Below are 18247 nucleotides of genomic sequence, written 5' to 3' on the forward strand. Positions count from 1 at the left end.
ATGTGATAATAATAGTAACAAAGAGATTCTACATGCAAAAACTAATATTTCACATGTTAGAGATAAATGATACATTAAAATGTGTAACGTGTGCACTGAAAATGACAAAAGAAAAGTACATGCAACACGAGTTTTAACTAAAGCTGTATTTCGTGATTTTCTTTTGATGTGCCTTTAAATACGTGTGCCTTAATAACATATATACAAAGAAGACTTAGATGACCCATACGTGTGAAAACTGATATTTAAAAAAAAATTTTTATGAGTGTCTAATATTACATGAATTCCTTATGATTTGATTGATTGTTTAATAATGCATTTATTTGGGAGATTAATATTCCATGCTATGCAATGTGAGAGTTATATTTTAGCATAATTTCATCGTGAACAATCTGTATTTCATGTAGTCCTCAAATCTTGCTTCTTTTTCTAAAGGGAATTTATTAACTGAATAGTCTGAGGCCTGTAGGAACTTTTCATAAAGTTGCCACTTGCTAACTGTCAATTGCTTTCTCTGGCATCTGTAGCACAGTTTGACTGAACTCGCAACAAAAACAGATACATGCTAGAACAGATGCTTGTGAACTAGCAGACGGAAAGTTGAGAGCTTGAACTCGTCTACTTTCTGAGTGTTACATTGTTCATATGACTAAACATACAATTATTCTAAGTAAATTACATGATTTCGATTACTTAATACTTCCGGATTTGAATACTTTCTATTTAGTGCATCATCTCATCCTATCAAACACGACCAATGGGACAGAGTGGTCTGACAAATTTGGTGATGCCACAGGGTGTCAACCCAGAATTAATGGAGTATAATTCTGCCAATTACGGAACTGAGACACAGATGTGATGAGATGCAAGGAGATGCTTCTTTGCCTTTGAGAGACTGGCTTGACTTGGCTTACCCACTATGCAGCTTAAGACTGACAAGGACAGCGCAAACTGTGGCGTAACACTGAGATTGACTGCCTGCTGGTATTCTAGCATAGTAAAACTTTACGGCTGAAAGGTTGGCACCATGCTACTGTGACTCTGACATTACAGCACAGGACTGAGACAGATTTCCTGTCTTTAACGAACTAGAACTGATCATTTGGAACTGACTGAACTTTCCTAAGGATTTGTATGAGGCTCAACTAATATCCTATTTATCTAAATGTTATAGATGTCCTTGATCTCCGTCGGCTGAGGAAGATTCATATCATTGTCATCCTTGTATCTCATATCTCGCAGTGTTGGTTTTACTTATTAAATCTAGCAATAGCTTAAGATTTTAGGATTCAAAATTTGTGTCATTTAAATGTTCTTATTTTGAAGTACAAGGGAAACCCAAATGAGCAATAGGTGAGGGACCTTGGGTGCATATATTGTTTCAAGGAACAGAGGTCCCTAACACGAAAATAATTATTTTGAATAAATATAGATTTAAAATCAAAGTCTATATAAACTGTCCAGCCGGACAGGGTTTAATAACACAATTGTTGAATTTGTAAGTCAATTAAATACAATATCAAAAGTGGGACACAGCCTGTGCCCTACTACTGTATTACAGACAATTGTGACACGTATAGACATAAATGAGGCAAGAACAGGCAGTCTGCTTGTATTCCAAATTTTTGCAGACAAATATTTGCACAAAATCCACTGTTTTTTGTTTTTTTTAAACTCTTTATTCATGACTGGATCAGATATCACATGTTGTAATACATTTCTTTTAACATACTGTCAGTCTTTTCCGTTTTCTGAAACATAACTTTGGCGCAGTGCTCCATACATCAAATCTTACATCACGGTTCGTGAAATTCCAAATATCAAATCAGAGTATCATGTATCACTTATTACATGTCAGTAGGATACTGTATCGCCCAACCATTCCCCGTTCCCTCCCACCTCCCCCCACCCTGTTTCCGTCTTCTGGTCATTCCCATGTACAGTTTCATAACGCTCGTCTAATAGTGATGTGACGGTATAAATGGACATTACAGGTCATAGGTGTGGTCACCAGTGTATCTAGGCAGTCGGCCTCACATATCTCCTCCCCCCATCTCCAGCGAGCACTCAGGTACCCTCCTCCCCGGGCAATCTCAGATCCTCATCCTCCAGCTCCAACAGCATGCGATCCCAATCTCGTGCTACAGGGTATTTCCGGTGGCCCTTCTCCTCCTTCCTACGCAATTCCGTTGCCTCCGCCTTCCCCCATTTCAACTTATTGGATCTCCACACCTCTATGGCTGGGGGCCTAAGGGACTTCCATCTCATAGTGAGGGTCCGGAGTGCCAACAAGAGGGCTAGATCTATAAATTTCAGCTGTGTCCTACAGGCCTTGGGTCTCTTCCTATTCCCAATCAGGCAGGGTAAAGCGCCCCCCGGGACCTGCACACCCGTTATGGTGTGTAGTGCGTGCCGGATTGTCTCCCAGTATGTGCGCAGTCTCGGGCACGCCCACAGCATGTGGACAATATCAGCGTCATCACCCTGACACCTAGGGCAGCAGTGGGAGACGGTGGGAAATATCCTATGTAATCTTTGTGGAGTGAGGTAAGCCCTATGTAGCACCATGGCTTGTATAAATTTGAATTTAGCATTCCTGGACACTCTCCTGGGATGTCCGAGGACGATCTTCCAGTCCCCGTCTGTAAGTCCCTCTCCTGTGTCCGTGCTCCAGGCCTCCCTGAGTGGGGTGAGGGATCCAGCTGCGTGTTCTCTAATGCCCACATATAGCCATTTTACTAAATGACCGCCCGACCCCATATAGTGGAGAAGATGGACCAATTTGTGTTGTGTTGGTTTAGTGCGTTGTGTAGCCCAAGTGCGCCTTACATAATGGGAGACCGTGGCGTGTAGAAGATACAGCCGTTGCGGGGCTCCCGTGGATTGTGTAAAGGTGGCATGGTCTAGCAAGTTGTCGTCCCCAAATAAGTCTCCAACCCTGTCTACCCCAGCATCTATTCAGGGTTGTAATCTACGTCTCGTCAGGGGTCCCTGTGGCACAAAATCCACTGTTGTGATTCAACTAGTAATAAAATCAAATCATCCAGTGCGATGCATCCACTCTGGCACCCGGAACCCCATTGTGGATCTGCACTGGCGACATCCTTCGGGACCAATTTGTTCCCCGCCCCCAGCAGACTTGTATTTGCGGTTCTGCTTAAATTAAATCCAAACGGTATCAAGGCTCTCTCTGATACCCTTACGTATGAAAAGGCATGTAATTTGAATGTCCTGATGATGATCCCGCTATACCTTATGGGGATCATAACGCCGTCGACACCTCACACTGGATGATTTGATTTTATTACTAGTTGAATCACAACAGTGGATTTTGTGCAAATATTTGTCTGCAAAAATTTGGAATACAAGCAGACTGCCTGTTCTTGCCTCATTTATGTCTATACGTGTAACAATTGTCTGTAATACAGTAGTAGGGCACAGGCTGTGTCCCACTTTTGATATTGTATTTAATTGACTTACAAATTCAACAATTGTGTTATTAAACCCTGTCCGGCTGGACAGTTTATATAGACTTTGATTTAAAATCTATATTTATTCAAAATCATTATTTTCGTGTTAGGGACCTCTGTTCGTTGAATCAATTTAAATGTTCTTTGCCCTTAAATCTGAAATACTAAACTTTAATATTTAACCTAAATCTGCTGATTCTGCCTCATTATTTCCTTATGGATAAATCACTTGATTAACATTTCCTTTCTGTTTGATAAACTGTGTTACTGAATCTTATGAGCATAACATTTGAATGTAGCAATTATCTTATTCATCGTCCTTATTTGATAATTGCGTAACCCTTGAGTACTCCAGTACCTTTCAGCACAGTGCAAGATCCATCAGAGGAGCAAGGAGGTTTTGACAGGTAGCAAGAGGTTAGAAGAGATAGGAATAAAATAGTTCAATTGTAAAAACCAAAGGCCCAGCATGCCAATGCTGCAACAATATCAAGGAACTAGTTATCCTTTTTTATTTTATTTACTTATTTAGCATTCCATGATATTGCATATCCAGCTCCTTACTCCCGATCTCTGCACATAAAGCACACTCACAACCTTTCCCTCATTTCACCAGTTCTCTTACCCCATCTCTCTCCTCCCACCATTCCCCTGTCAGGCAACAACTGTTAAGTGGCTCTGTGTCACATTTCCTATCCCCTCCTCTACCTCTCTCTCCGCTCCACCTGACTTTCTTCTCCCCTCTTGGCTTTCGCTCCTTCCTGCGCCCTACTCCAGCTCCATGCTGACAGCCACTATCGACTTTGTCTTTGCAAGATGCTTTAAAATGTGTACAGGCATTGTCAAAGCCATTAGCGGTCCCAAACCATCTCTAAAGTGCTTTTGCTATACTTTCAAGACGGCCTCCATGTTACATGATGTAACATGATGTGCAGCATCATGGTGTCCATCTTGAAAGTACATGAAATATACTTTCATTAGGTCTTCCATGTTAAATGTTGCAATGTGGGTGATGCAATTTAGCAGTCATCTTGAAAGTATAAAAATGTTATCTATAATTTAAAGATGGTCTCCACATTGCATCAACCTACATTGCATCACACAATATGGCAACCATATTGAAAGTGTAGGAAATACATTTTCAAGATAGATGGTCACTGGTACTGGCTTTTACCAATGGTGGTGCAATTTAAAACATTAGCAAAGGCAATAGCTGCGATCAAAACAAATTAGCAAAGCGCGACTGATTGGTTTTGGCAAAGCTAGTTAATTCGACTGTTAGAGTGCATTAAGCTCTGACATATATTGCCTCTGATTTACTCTGTAAATTGCAATGCAGACTGCTTAACTGCTAGCACTCTATGAATTTATATGTGCATTCAACTGCAAACTGGATCAATACAATCATGCACAGCCTCAGCACAGAAATCTAGCAAACACGCTTTCTCCACTTTGGTGTACAAAAGCAATTAAATGCCGTTGCACTTATAAATAAACAAAATATTCCGCTTGAACATTTATGGATTACGCTGCATGTTTATAAAATATATGGGGAGTGTAAAGTATTTCTGAAAGAGCTGGGACATACCCTGCATGTTTAGTCGTTCTTCTGTATTTGCTGGTGGACTTTCCAGTCTTACTTCTATGTCTCTGTTGTTTCTGGCACTTTTAGTCGAGATGTTAGAAACACTGGACAGAAAGCCAGGTCAGGCCACAGGGCTGCTCAGTTTTGCCTGTTCCTTCGCAAGCACGCCATTTACACATACTCGAAATGCCATTCTGTGCCAATTGGTTTGGTGCAAATGTAGATACAATTGCGCTGTCACTCGTACAAGTGCACTTAATCCGACCTCTGGAGCGTTTCCATCCTGCCGTCTCTCCTTTTTTATGGGCTTGTGCTGAACATTAGTACAGAATGTAAAACGCTGACCTTTGAGGTTAGAACACTGCTTCCTCATCTAAACGAGACCAATACAATGACAGAGCAGCTGACACCACTGGCTGTCAGACTCCACAGACGCAGATGTCTCGACCGAGATATTTCATTTCAAAGCCAGTTGTCTCTTTGGCTCCAGTTTCGCGATCACTTCTCCCCACTGTGAACAACAAACAGCTGCTGCCTCCGAAGAGAGGAGACTCCTGTTTTTGACATTTACCCAAGTATCATTCCTCTCTCCTCCATCAACAAAAGTCTCCTTTATAGGGTCGCGTGACATTCCATCATCACTGCGTGTCACCAGAACCGTCTCAGGAAGGCACGACATCCGCTTTAACTGAATCTCATTCATGTTTGACATTAAAACAAGCACCCGTTATAGCCGCCTCCTTTAGAGAATGTCCTGCTTCAAATGGATCAGTTACTTATTATTAAAAAGGAAGCTTTGATGTCAGAGGGGGCGTGGTTACCCGTCTAACGGATTGTTTTTTTATAGATGGTTCTCTCAAGTGTCAAGAAGCGGGTGGACCTACAAATAGCATCTATTAATATTGCTCGTACACATATAAGCTCCTCTACAAATGAGTTAATTGAGTCCATATGAAGTGGGCTTTAATGACTTGGAAAAACATTACAGCAAGATGAACTGGAGAGAACGTATTGTTAGTAAGTCAACCCTAAAGGAGACATTATTTTTGTGCGGAGAGAGAATATCTTTCCAGTTACAATAATGGAAGATTTTCCGGCAGATTTTATGTACTCGTGCAAAAATGGAGCAAATACTCTTTTCCGCCGTTTATCAGCTTGCATGATAATAAATTAAGCCTGCCTGTGTTACAATAGAAAGGGCAAAGGAAAAACCTGGGCACAACCTTATAATAATAAATACATCTATTATGCTGATTACTAGTAAGCCGGTTGCATGAAAGGTATGTACTATGTGTGCTATTATATTTACCATGTACTATTAGATACCTTAAATTCACTTTCATCATGATAATTAGGAATTGGAATTCACTGGCCCCATGGATTCAGGGCCGTGGTGGTCCTGATGGTGAGAGCTTTATACTGCTGATTTAGCAAGCTATTCTGTTGTGCCATGCTTCTGTGCATCTTTTCTTTATTGCAAGTGAGACATGTTTTTAAACACAGGGGATAGCAGAACCCATGTGGCGATTCCTTGTTTCTGATTTATTTATTTATTATTCATTTACTATGCATTTGTTGGACTTGGCCCTATAAGCAGGGTCATCCCATGCCTTTTGCCTTTCCACCTCCTATTTTTGCTGAATTCCTTTTTGTTGGCTTTTGGACTCACACCCTTTAAGACTGCTTATCAGTGCTAAAGTGCTTGTGCTCTCTCCTTAAAACATGTTAGAATTGGCTTACACCCAATTGGCATATTCAGTTTACTTGTAAGTTCCCGGAAAAGTGGCACTACATTTTCCCAGGGCCTGTGCTAATGGGCCTGCGGCATTGGCCGTGCCACCAACTTAAGTATCCTACTTTTAAAAGTAGATCAGGCCTGCCATTGCAGCCTGTGTATGCAGTTTTAAAAGGCCATTTTCACCTGGCAAAATAAACATTTTACCAGGCCTGAACCATTATTTTTAAAACATATAGGTCACACCTAGCGTTGGCCCTTAGCAACCCAGAGGGCAGGGTGCAGTATGTGTAAAAAGTTCAACATCCATTCTCCTCTTTCCCCCTTTTTCTGCCTGCCTCTCTTTCATTTTCTCTAATTATCGATATGTGGGGGTAGCTAAACAAACGTGACACTGATGTATAAACTGCGCTTGGGACAACCTATGCTAACCTTGTAACAAAATTGCTAATGTGTTCTTGTATAAAAAAAAAACCAACATGTTGAAATAAAAAAAAAGTTCAACATGTACTTTTAGGCGTTACATGTCCTGGTAATGAAAAACTCCTAAATTTAGTATTTCACTATTACAAGGCCTACCTCTCCCATGGGATAACATTGGAATTACTTCATAATATGTAACCCAGTTGGGAACAGGTAATTTTTAGTGTCTTTGGAGTAGCAATGAAAAATCCTCTCTGATGGTAAAATCGGATTTTAAATTATAATTTTGAAAATGCCCCTTTTAGGGAGTTACAAAACACAGAAATGCCTACACCCAACCAATTTACACAAAATTATTTTTATTAAATGGGACGAACGCATTTTTTAAATTTGACCCGGTATATATATTTATACCTGTCTGTTTTATAAATTTTTAACACTTTTTTTCAAATTTCACAAAAAAGGAAAGACTCTACATTCATTGCATTTTCAATTACCATAAACAACTATGTACAGCCACATATTTACAATTATCATACATTCCACAACAAATACATTATACAAACAACAAAACATTGAACATTTTATCGTTGAATTAATCTATATCCAAAGAAAAGACAAAGTCAATAAGAAGGAGCACATTCCAAAAATGAAAATAACTTGACGGCCAGCCGTGGCTGGTCTAAACTCTTAATGATATTGCTCGCTCCCTCAGATGTGCCGACGCGTTTCTAGTCCAGGGAAACCAGTTCCCGGACTGTCCTCAGGGCTTTGTCAGTTTTCTGTATAGAATGCAGACAAAACATATAGGGTTTATTTACTGTTTGCTAATTACTCCTATGGCTATTAGTGCACTGCAAAAAACTGACTAAATACCTGTCAATAACTGATGGCCTCACTCGATAATCAAAACAGGCTCCGATTGAGCCTGTACTATTGTGATAAAGACTGACAGTGGACGTCAGTGCAATTTCTCATTGTCTGCAATAAGAGAAAAATATTTTTTATGCATGTTGACACCGGTTTATAGAAAGAAGATTCGAGATTGCGAGGAAATGGAATTCTACTCGTACCTCTATTGAGCAAGTCAAGGTGTCGCAAGTAGCCGCTGGTCTGCGTGTGTTCAGAAACTGCTTGAAGATTCTAACAGGAAGAATTCGAGTGTTTGTTACAAGACATATCATTGCCTAAATACATAAACGAATTGTGCTTCAAGTGAAGGCGACCACGCCACGGACCTTTTGTCACGTGTTGCGGGGCAGATATTCAATGTCACTGATATGAATCACAAGCTGTCAGATGGCGTTCTCCACAGCATCTAGATGCATTTAAAGGTGGGAGGAGAACCGATAATATTGAAATCGGCTTGAACTTCAAACTCGTTGAAAAATGACTAGCTAGCTAATCTGACACAACATACCTGATTGTATGCTGACGCTCCCACCCAGTGAATGGGCTGGTACCCTCTCCTGCAATCGCTCGCTCCTATGGATGAGAAAGTGCTTGTTGAACTGCTGTGCACGTGCGATTTTCATGAGGTTAGGAAATAACAACGCTATAGAAAAATATGAATTATAGCGTTACCCAATGTTGCCACTCACATTTCAATCACTCCATCCTCTTAATCAGCAGAGATGATGGCCATTTTGGAACACTTGACTTGCGTCATCTTATATCTCGCAAGGAGTTATGGGACACATAGTTTGCACTTGCTAAAACGACTAATGGCGAACGTTGGTTTAATCCAAATTGTGACTGTTGAAATTATTAAGGCAACAAACACTTGAATAATAGTGATACCTTGTACTGCCGTGTGTATTTCCAAACTCTCTATCCTCTTATCAGGAGAGGTGGCGGCCATTTTCAATCATCATCTTTTTAACTTAGCAATGAATTATGGGACACGTAGTTTGGAGTTACTAAAGTGACTGTTGTAGTCATTCGTCTTATACAGGTTGTTGCTACAGAAATTATAAAAGCGACAAGAAAAGAAGAACTCTTACTCAAACCATAGGCAATCCTGCATTTTCCAGACACAAGTTCTGAAGAGAACAGTGATGGACAGTAATTATGCTGTATATTTACAATTTTGATAGCTCAGTCAGGCTATTTAATCCTGTCAACGCGCTGTTAAACTTAAGAATAAGATATGCCTCCTTTTGTAATAACACCCTGTCAATATCAGCGGGGCATTTTTCCTGATTCAGGGAGAATAAGATAGACCGTTTAAAATCATTCTCACTATGACCTTTCTCCACAAAGTGCTCAACCATGGGAGCTGGCAGGACCTTCTTTTTAATACAAGATCTATGTTGGCTGATTCTCAAATTGACCTGTTGATTGGTTTTGCCTATGTAGATTTTGTTACATGGACATACTACCACATACACTACGTTTTTTGTCCTGGCCAACAGCCCAAAAGTCGCTACAAGGCACCATGGGAAATGAGAACGAGGAACTGCTTTTACAAATCATAGGTGGACCAAGTACAGTGGTCAATTTATCATCAAAGGTACTTTCTAGTGACAAAGAAGCTGTTTTAAATTTGGGTCTAAAATTCGTACCGTGTAAACAAACTGACTTTACTAGGTTAAAATTAGAGGCCATAGAATTTTGTAGAAAGATAAGACTGAAGGCTTTTTTTGCCAATCAACCAATAACTACAAACAATGAGCCTACAGGCCTTAGAAACAAATCATCATTTGTTCCCAGCCAAAATATTCCAAAACAAGTGTATGATTTCGAACAAGTTCTTTTGTCATCTATTAATAAACTTGAAAAAACGAAGAAATATGTAAAGCAGAATATCAGCCAGAAACAACGACTGGCGATACAGGCACTTAAGGAAGACCCATCGGTAGTGATAAAACAGGCCGACAAGGGCGGGGCGGTGGTCATCTGGCCCCATGAGATGTATTTGGCTGAAGGTTTGAAACAAGTTCAAAATGAGACATGGTATCGATTATTATCAGAAGACCCAGTTAAACAAATCCAAGGCTTAATCTCAGATATCTTACAAGTGGGAAAGGATGAACTTTTTTTGGGTGTAAAAGAATATGATTTTCTAATGAAAAAGTTCCCCAGGACCGCCATCCTTTACCTATTACCAAAGATTCATAAGAGTTTACATGAACCACCGGGACTACCAATAGTCTCGGGGTGTGATTTATGCCTTGAGCCTATATCAAAATACGTCGACTTCTTTTTGAAGCCATTTCTCAGGGAAGTCAAGTCGCATCTAAGAGACACCACAGACTTCTTGACAAAGGTAGAAGGTACCCCTTTTGACGCAGACACACAAATAATGGTCACAATGGATGTGACGTCCCTCTATACGCAGATCCCTCAGGATGAAGCGTTAGAGGTCATAGAACTGTACCTGGAAAGTAGAGACAAACCACATAGGGTTCCCACCTCATTCACTCCTGGACATCCCCCGCCGCAGCCACATCTCTGGACACCGGAGAGACCTGCACTGGCTCCCGGTCAACAAAAGAATCACCTTCCGGCTCCTCACCCACGCACACAAAGCCCTACACAACCAAGGCCCAGGATACCTCAACAGCCGCCTCAACTTCTACGCTCCCAAACGCCAACTTCGATCAACCAGCCACGCCCTCGCCGCCGTCCCCCGCATCCGAAGAGCCACCACAGGAGGAAGGTCCTTCTCCTACCTAGCCGCCAAGACTTGGAACTCCCTTCCGACTCACCTCCGCCTGACCCAGGACCACCTCGCCTTCAGGAAGCAGCTCAAGACCTGGCTGTTCGAGCAGTAGCGTACCCTCTCCCCCCCAGCGCCTTGAGACCCTCCGGGTGAGTAGTGTGCTATATAAATGCTTTGATTGATTGATTGATTCATTCATCTTGGAATTGGCCGAAATAGCTCTGAAGAAGAATTACTTCATGTTTAATGATCAATTCTACATGCAAGTGAAGGGGACTGCCATGGGATGTCCTTATGCACCAGAGATAGCAGTCCTCTTCATGGCACAATATGAGAAGAAATATGTCGAAATCAATAACCCATTCAAAGACCACATAAACCAATGGTTTCGCTATATATATGACATCTGGCTCCTGTGGCAGGGGAGCCAGGTGGACCTATTGGCGTTCCATGGGTGGCTGAATGCCAGACATGCTGACATCAAATTTTCCATTGAACACAGCACAACCAGAATGACATTACTTGATTTGGAATTAACGTGTAATGATGGACACCTTAAAGCATACTTATACAAAAAAGACACGGATAAAAACACTATTTTACATCATAGGAGTGCCCATCCCAGGAATTTAAAAACAAATGTTCCTTATGGCCAGCTCCTAAGAATAAGGAGAAATTGCACAGAGGTGTGTGACTATGATGAACATGCAAAAACTTTCTGTAGTGAAATGATCCAGAGAGGATATCCTAAGAAACTTTTGAAACATTCTTTTAAAAGGGCGAGATTCACACCACGTGAATGCCTACTCAAAGTTAAACAGAAAAAAGAGTTAGACAGGCTGGTCTGTGTGACCACGTATGGGCCAGACACACATAAATTGAGGCAGGCTATACTTAAGAACTGGCATCTTCTCGAAGTGTTGGAATGTGCATTTCCGCGACCTATTTTTGCCTATAAGAAAAACCTAAGTATAAGCCAACAGATTGTTAGGGCTGATATCACTGCACCAAAAACAAAGAATGACTTGCTTTCCCAATGGAAGATGAAACCTGTGGAAGGCCATCACAAATGTGGGAATTGTGTGGCCTGTCCTAGCACAATCAAAGGTAATGAATTCCAGAACTCCGGAGTGAAGTGGAAACATCTTGCTTTTACAAATTGCAGGACAAAAACGTAGTGTATGTGGTAGTATGTCCATGTAAGAAAATCTACATAGGCAAAACCAATCAACAGGTCAATTTGAGAATCAGCCAACATAGATCTCGCATTAAAAAGAAGGTCATGCCAGCACCCATGGTTGAGCACTTTGTGGAGAAAGGCCATGGTTGCCAAATCTTCCAAAATTTCTTGGGAAACCCCCATGCCTGATATACTGTCCTTTCTGCCCCCATGTACATATCCATGCCGGCCCTCCAATCTTTCATAGTTGGGGCGTCTAATCTTCCCCAGTTCCTAGCTATGTCGCGTTTTGCTACTATGAGTCCAAGCTTATTAACAAAAGTTTATATCTAGGCAAGTCACCATCTGTATGTATGCCCAGCAGGACATACTGTAGGGTCTGACAGGATTTGGGACCCAAGTATATTAGTTAACTCTTGTAGCACCATTAGCGGTGAATTATTTGGCACTCCAATAGCATATGGATGTAAGAGCCCCTTTCAGTTTTGCATCGTAGTCATTCGAGTGTTTCAGCTCTATCATAGTACAATTTATGCAATATTTTAAATTGAATCAATCGTAGCCTGAGTTTTATTGCCACTTCCCTAGGGTGCATTAGGGCAATCTCCCAATCTGTGTCTTCTATTTCACCCATTGTAGCCTCTCATTTACGTCTCAGTGTCAGTAGGTTATCGGATATATTATCAATTAAGGTCTTATATGTCCACGAAACTGCCTTCTCAAATATCTCCTCTTGGAGCAACCTGCCTTCTAATGGAGCATATTCGGGGAGATTGGTGATGTCGGTTTCTGTGCCACCCACGCATGCCGGAGCTGGATATATTTGTAATATTGCCTGTCTGACAAGTTATAATCCTCTTGCAGTTGTGATCAGGTCAGCAAGTCTCCTTGTCTAACAATGTCCCAGAGGATAGTAATCCTGAAAATGTCCCATCCTCTGAAACCCTGCTGTTTCGCAATCTCCTGTAGGCGCTTGCCCTCCCAAAAGGGGGTGGCCCTCGTCAACTGTTTGTCCCATTTCATTTGACGTTCTGCTTCTTTCCATGCTTCTATCACTCTCCTTTTTGCTGGCAATAGGCCATGTGCCCCCTCGTATATGTAATGTAGGTGAGAATGTTTTTGAAATTGGAGTCTCTCCAGTGCATACATGGGGTGGTCTCCGAGTGCGTGTCCCCATTCGTTAAGTACGGTTAGGTGAGCTGCTCTATAATATGCCTGTATATCTGGTAACACTATATTGACTGTGTTACAGTGTCTGGAGTGCAACTCGAGGGTGGCCTCCATCTCACAACAATGTGAGGACTTGGTCGTTTATAGCCCTGAACACTGTCTCCTGAATCTTGTGGAACGTATTTTAAGCAATATATAGGAGCTTTGGGAGTGTAATCATTTTGTACATGGTGGCCCTTCCAAGCAACGTCAGTGGCAGGCACCGCCATCTGGCTACGTCCTCCCGAAATTCTTGCAGGACACAATGGATTTTGTTGGTGGGCAGTCCGCATCGTTTAGGGAGATTAACAGTCCTAGGTATTTAAAGCCCTTGGCTGCGAACGGAAGAGGCAGCGGCATAGATTGTATGTCTGCAGGGCCGCCGAGGGGTTAGATGTTAGATTTCCCCCAATTGATGTTATATCCAGCTCATTTACTGTACTCTGTGATTAGTTTGAAGACCACCGGGAGTGTTGTGTCCGGGCTTGCAATGTACAGTAGAATATCATCTGCATAGAGGGAGAGGCGTTCCTCCCTCACCTGCCCCTCGCCGTCTTGAAACTCCCTTCAGCACCGGATGTGCCCTGATTAGACATGCCAATGGCTCAAGGACCAGTGCAAAGAGCAGAGGGGACAGGGGGCAACCCTGTTGAGTCCCTCACTGGATGGGAAAAGTCACAGATTTGACTTAGTTGTGCTTAATTCTGGAGGTCAGGTTTATATACAATAAATCTGTACACGACCGAGAGTTATCTCCGAATCCAGTTTTTTGGAGCACAAGTCGCATGAAAGGCCAGTGAACCGTGTCAAATGCATTTTTGGAGTCAAGTGACAGGAGTGTCCAAGGCCTATCTCCCCTTTCAGCTGTGTCCATCCAGTTTGCAAGTCGGCGCAGGTTAAAACTCGTGGAACACTTGGGCATTAAGTCCGACTGGTCCTTATGAATCAGTGATGTGATAATGGATAGCAGTCACGTGGCAAGTATGGAAGGCAAGATTTCGGTCTCAATATTTAAAAGCGAGATTGGACATAAGATCCACAGTCATCTGGGGTTTTGCCAGTTTTTGGTATAACCACCATTGTGGCCTGACAAAGGTCTGGGGATAATGTTTCCTCTCTCTTGGCTTCCGTAAACAGTTGAAGGATGTGTGGGGCCAGTAGACTCCTATTCCACTTGAAGAACTCGCATGATGGCCCATTAGGGCCTGAGGTTTTCCCTGATTTTTGCTTGGCTGTGGCTGCCTGTACCTCTTCCAAGGTAACTGCTTATATCGCTCTCATCAGCAGTTAACTTTGCCTGGTATAAGTTGGTGTACTATCGCTCAAACGCCCCAGCTATGTCTGCTGCAGTAGCATAATGTGTGCCTGTGTCCACCATCTGGCTGACCCAATTTGCCTCCCTCTCCTTCTGGATCAGCCATGGTAGGAGTTTCCCTGCTCTGTCACCTGACTCGTAGAGTCGGTGTTGTGCTGCCTGTATTTGCGACTGAACTTCCCTCTCAGACAGTGCACGAAGCTGCCTGCGAGTAACCTCTAGTGGCCTGAGTAAGATCGTCTCATTTTCAGGGGTGACGTTATGATTGAGGTCAAGAAGTTGGCTTTCCAAGGTTTCTATCTAAAGAACTTCTGCTCTGCGTTTCCTCGCTATTGTGTCCTGCAGCCTACCTCGAAGAACTGCTTTATAGGCTACCCAAAGGGTGACAGCAGAGGGCACCGAGCCATCGTTTTCTTGGAAGAACAAATCAGTGTCTTGTTTAATGACCCCCAACACAGCCACATCCTGAAGCTCACATGCACTCAGCCACCAGTCCAATAGTGCTCCATGCGGACTCCCTCCTACACGTAGACCTAACGGTGAGAGATAAGAAATATCTCTAGCCAGATATTCAACCTCCTCCACCGTCCGTATTTCCTCCACTGGAGCAAACAAGTAATCTAATCTTGAAAAAGTCTTGTGTGCCCCGGAGAAGTATGAGTAAGTGCGTGCAAGGGTGTGTTGCCTAGCCACAGGTCTGTCAGCCCCATTGACCGCATAAATTCAGCCAGCTGGGTGGGGACACGAGTCCCCGCTATCGTTCTGGGCCGACCTCTCATGGGTCCATCACATCATTAAAGGTACCCCCGCTGGAGCAAACAAGTAATCTAATCTTGAAAAAGTCTTGTGTGTCCCAGAGAAGTATGAGTAAGTGCGTGCAAGCATGTGTTGCCTATGCCACAGGTCTGTCAGCCCTATTGACCGCACAAATTCCCCGCCGTTGTTCTGGACCGATCTCTACACGGGTCCATACTATGATTAAAGTCACCTTGATAATGTGTATCGGGGTATCCGAGTCGGACAATATCTTAGCAACTGCTCAAAGCATTTGGGGTTGCAATTTAGGCGGAGCATACACGTTAACTAGGGTGGTCTCCCTCCTTCCCCACACACCCTAAACAGTGACATAGGTGCCATTGGGATCTATTCAGGATTTGGTCATATGGAATGGTAAGGTTTTCCCGATCAGGATCGCGACCCCACAGGCCCCGACCCGGGTGAGACTCCAGCATGTGCTAGTGTGACATAGGTCCCTCTACCTATAAATGCGCACTGCGTGCCATGGAGATGGGTTTCTTGTAGGAGAGCTACATCGGGCTTGGTCCTCTTTAAGTACTGATTAACCAACCCTCTCTTAATTTTACTACCCAAACCATTGACATGCCAAATCATAACTGTATAAGGTAGATCAGCCATCATGTGTATGTTAGACAGGGATACCGTAGGGGTCTACCTCTCTCCCTTCCCCCAGCTCACCTGTCCTAATCACTTGTCATGGGATACTCTGTTGCAGTCTAACTAATAAACAAAACAAATCCTTGAACAAACTTTACCTCCCATCCTGAGCCCCCTCCACCAAAATGTCAACATGACAACTCTGCGTATGTGTGAATTGTGAAGTATTGATCCTACCCATCACCTCCCCCTAACTCAAAATTACAGACAAACCACAAAAGGATATATGGTGATGCAGAGAAATGAGTTTAGTTTCACTAAAACCTGGACCGTCACGGGGGCGGGCCTCCTTGCCGGCAGTCCATCACCATTCGACTCCTAAGTCACAACTGTAGCTCAGTCCTTTTCACCATCCTTGTCGTGTTGCAGTTGGGGATCATCTTTTTTCCCCTGAATCTCAGCTCTCGACTCCTCCGCTTTGTTGATGGCCTTAAGTATCGGATGATCACTATCGGTATCAGCCAGTGAGTCTTTGTCAGAGTGGGCTGTTCTTGCATTGTCCCCTTGGTTGGAATCCCCATCTGTGTCTCTGGTCCGACCAGTGCCATCCTCCAAGGCCGCCCTCCTTCTCCTATAATGAGTAGTGGCAGTGCTGCCCCACCCGGTTTCTTGAGTTTCCGCATCAGCCTCCTCCTCAATTTTATCCTCTGTGGTCTAGGTTCCAATCTGGGAAGGGTCTCCCTGGACCGTGTCTCTGCCCCGCCCAGGTCCGGTCTCAGCCTTGGTCTTTCCTCGATCTATGCCCAGGCTTCCTCGGGTGTTTGAAAAAAGTGGGGGGCTCCCTGGAATATTACCTTCAATTTAGCCCGAAAGAGGAGCATGTATTTAAGTTTCAATGCTCGGACTTTGCTTTCCTCGGAGTCAAAGGTTCGCCGCATCTTCTGCAAGTCCCTGGAATAGTTGGGGAAAATCATAATATTGGTGTTGGCCAGTTTGAATTCGCCTACTTTCCTTGCCTCTCTGAGGATAATATCCCGGTCCTGAAAATTCAAGAATATGGGCGCGGCGGGGCTCCCAGGAGAAGCCTTGTATTGGGCATCCTATGCGCCCTTTCGATGTTAAACAGGTGGAGAACTGTACCATCAGGAGAATATCTCACTGCCACTTCGCCAGATCCATCCTGTCCTCTGGTACCCCTATAAAGAGGAGATTATTTCTTCTGGCCCTATTTTCAGCATCGTCCACCCGCCAGGCAATTTCTCACAAATCGGCTTGTAGTTCTTTAATGTCTGTTTGGAATGCGTGTAACGTATCCTCTACTTCCGAGATGCGTGTTTCCAACTGTGTGACTTGGTCCGCAATATTGCGGACATCCTGCCGCAGGAGGGTCAAATCTGATCTGATCTCAGCCGTCTTGCCTTCGATGGCCTCCCTTGAGGCATGGATCGCTTGAAGGATAGCAGTATTGTCTGGTGGGTCCGCAGCTGTCTTGCCCGACTCGGACTGCAGCTGGATTTCCTTTGTGTACTTTTCCATGTTTCCTTGTTTCTGTGTCCTGGGTTCTTTGTCCCTTACCATCTTGGGAAACAGGTAGAGCAGGTCGCAACCTCGAGGGGGGAGTCTAGAGCCTACTCGGTCCCCTCTTCTACCGCCGTCAACTGTGAGCGGACCGCCAGCCCAATTCCAAGCACACGTGTTTCAGTGTGAACTTACCCTGTGTCACTAGGGTGAAGCTGTATATGAGAGCGTAGTGTCTAATTACCTCTTAAAAGTCCCCAATGCATCTAAGAAACTCTGTTTTCTTTCTCAGTACATGGTTTAGGATTAGAGAGAGACCCCTTCACACACCAGGGGATTAGGGTACTTATACAGTAAACAATAGAACTTTCCCTTGGTGAACTTACTTAATTTGAATACACTCTATACTCATAGAGAAAATGCCCATATACACACTGTGCTCTGCACACTATTGTATGCCCACACACAAATTCTATCTTTAAAAAGAGTTTATTCTTTTTTTATGTATAAAAAAGACCAAAGGTCTTACTTACAAATTTTCACCTTAAAAACAACAGCACAAGTTGTGCCCACAATTTAAAATTGCACAATTTAAACTACACAAATGTATACACATAAATGGTTAAAAAATACATTGTTTTTACAAAACATTATTCATCAACACAGATATCTAAAAACCACAATAGAAATTCACAGGAAAAAAGGGAGAGACATACAAAGACGTAATGATTAGTCATTCAATATTGCACATCT

Source organism: Lissotriton helveticus, chromosome 2_1 (genome assembly GCF_964261635.1).
Source record: "Lissotriton helveticus chromosome 2_1, aLisHel1.1, whole genome shotgun sequence".
Classification (NCBI taxonomy): domain Eukaryota; kingdom Metazoa; phylum Chordata; class Amphibia; order Caudata; family Salamandridae; genus Lissotriton; species Lissotriton helveticus.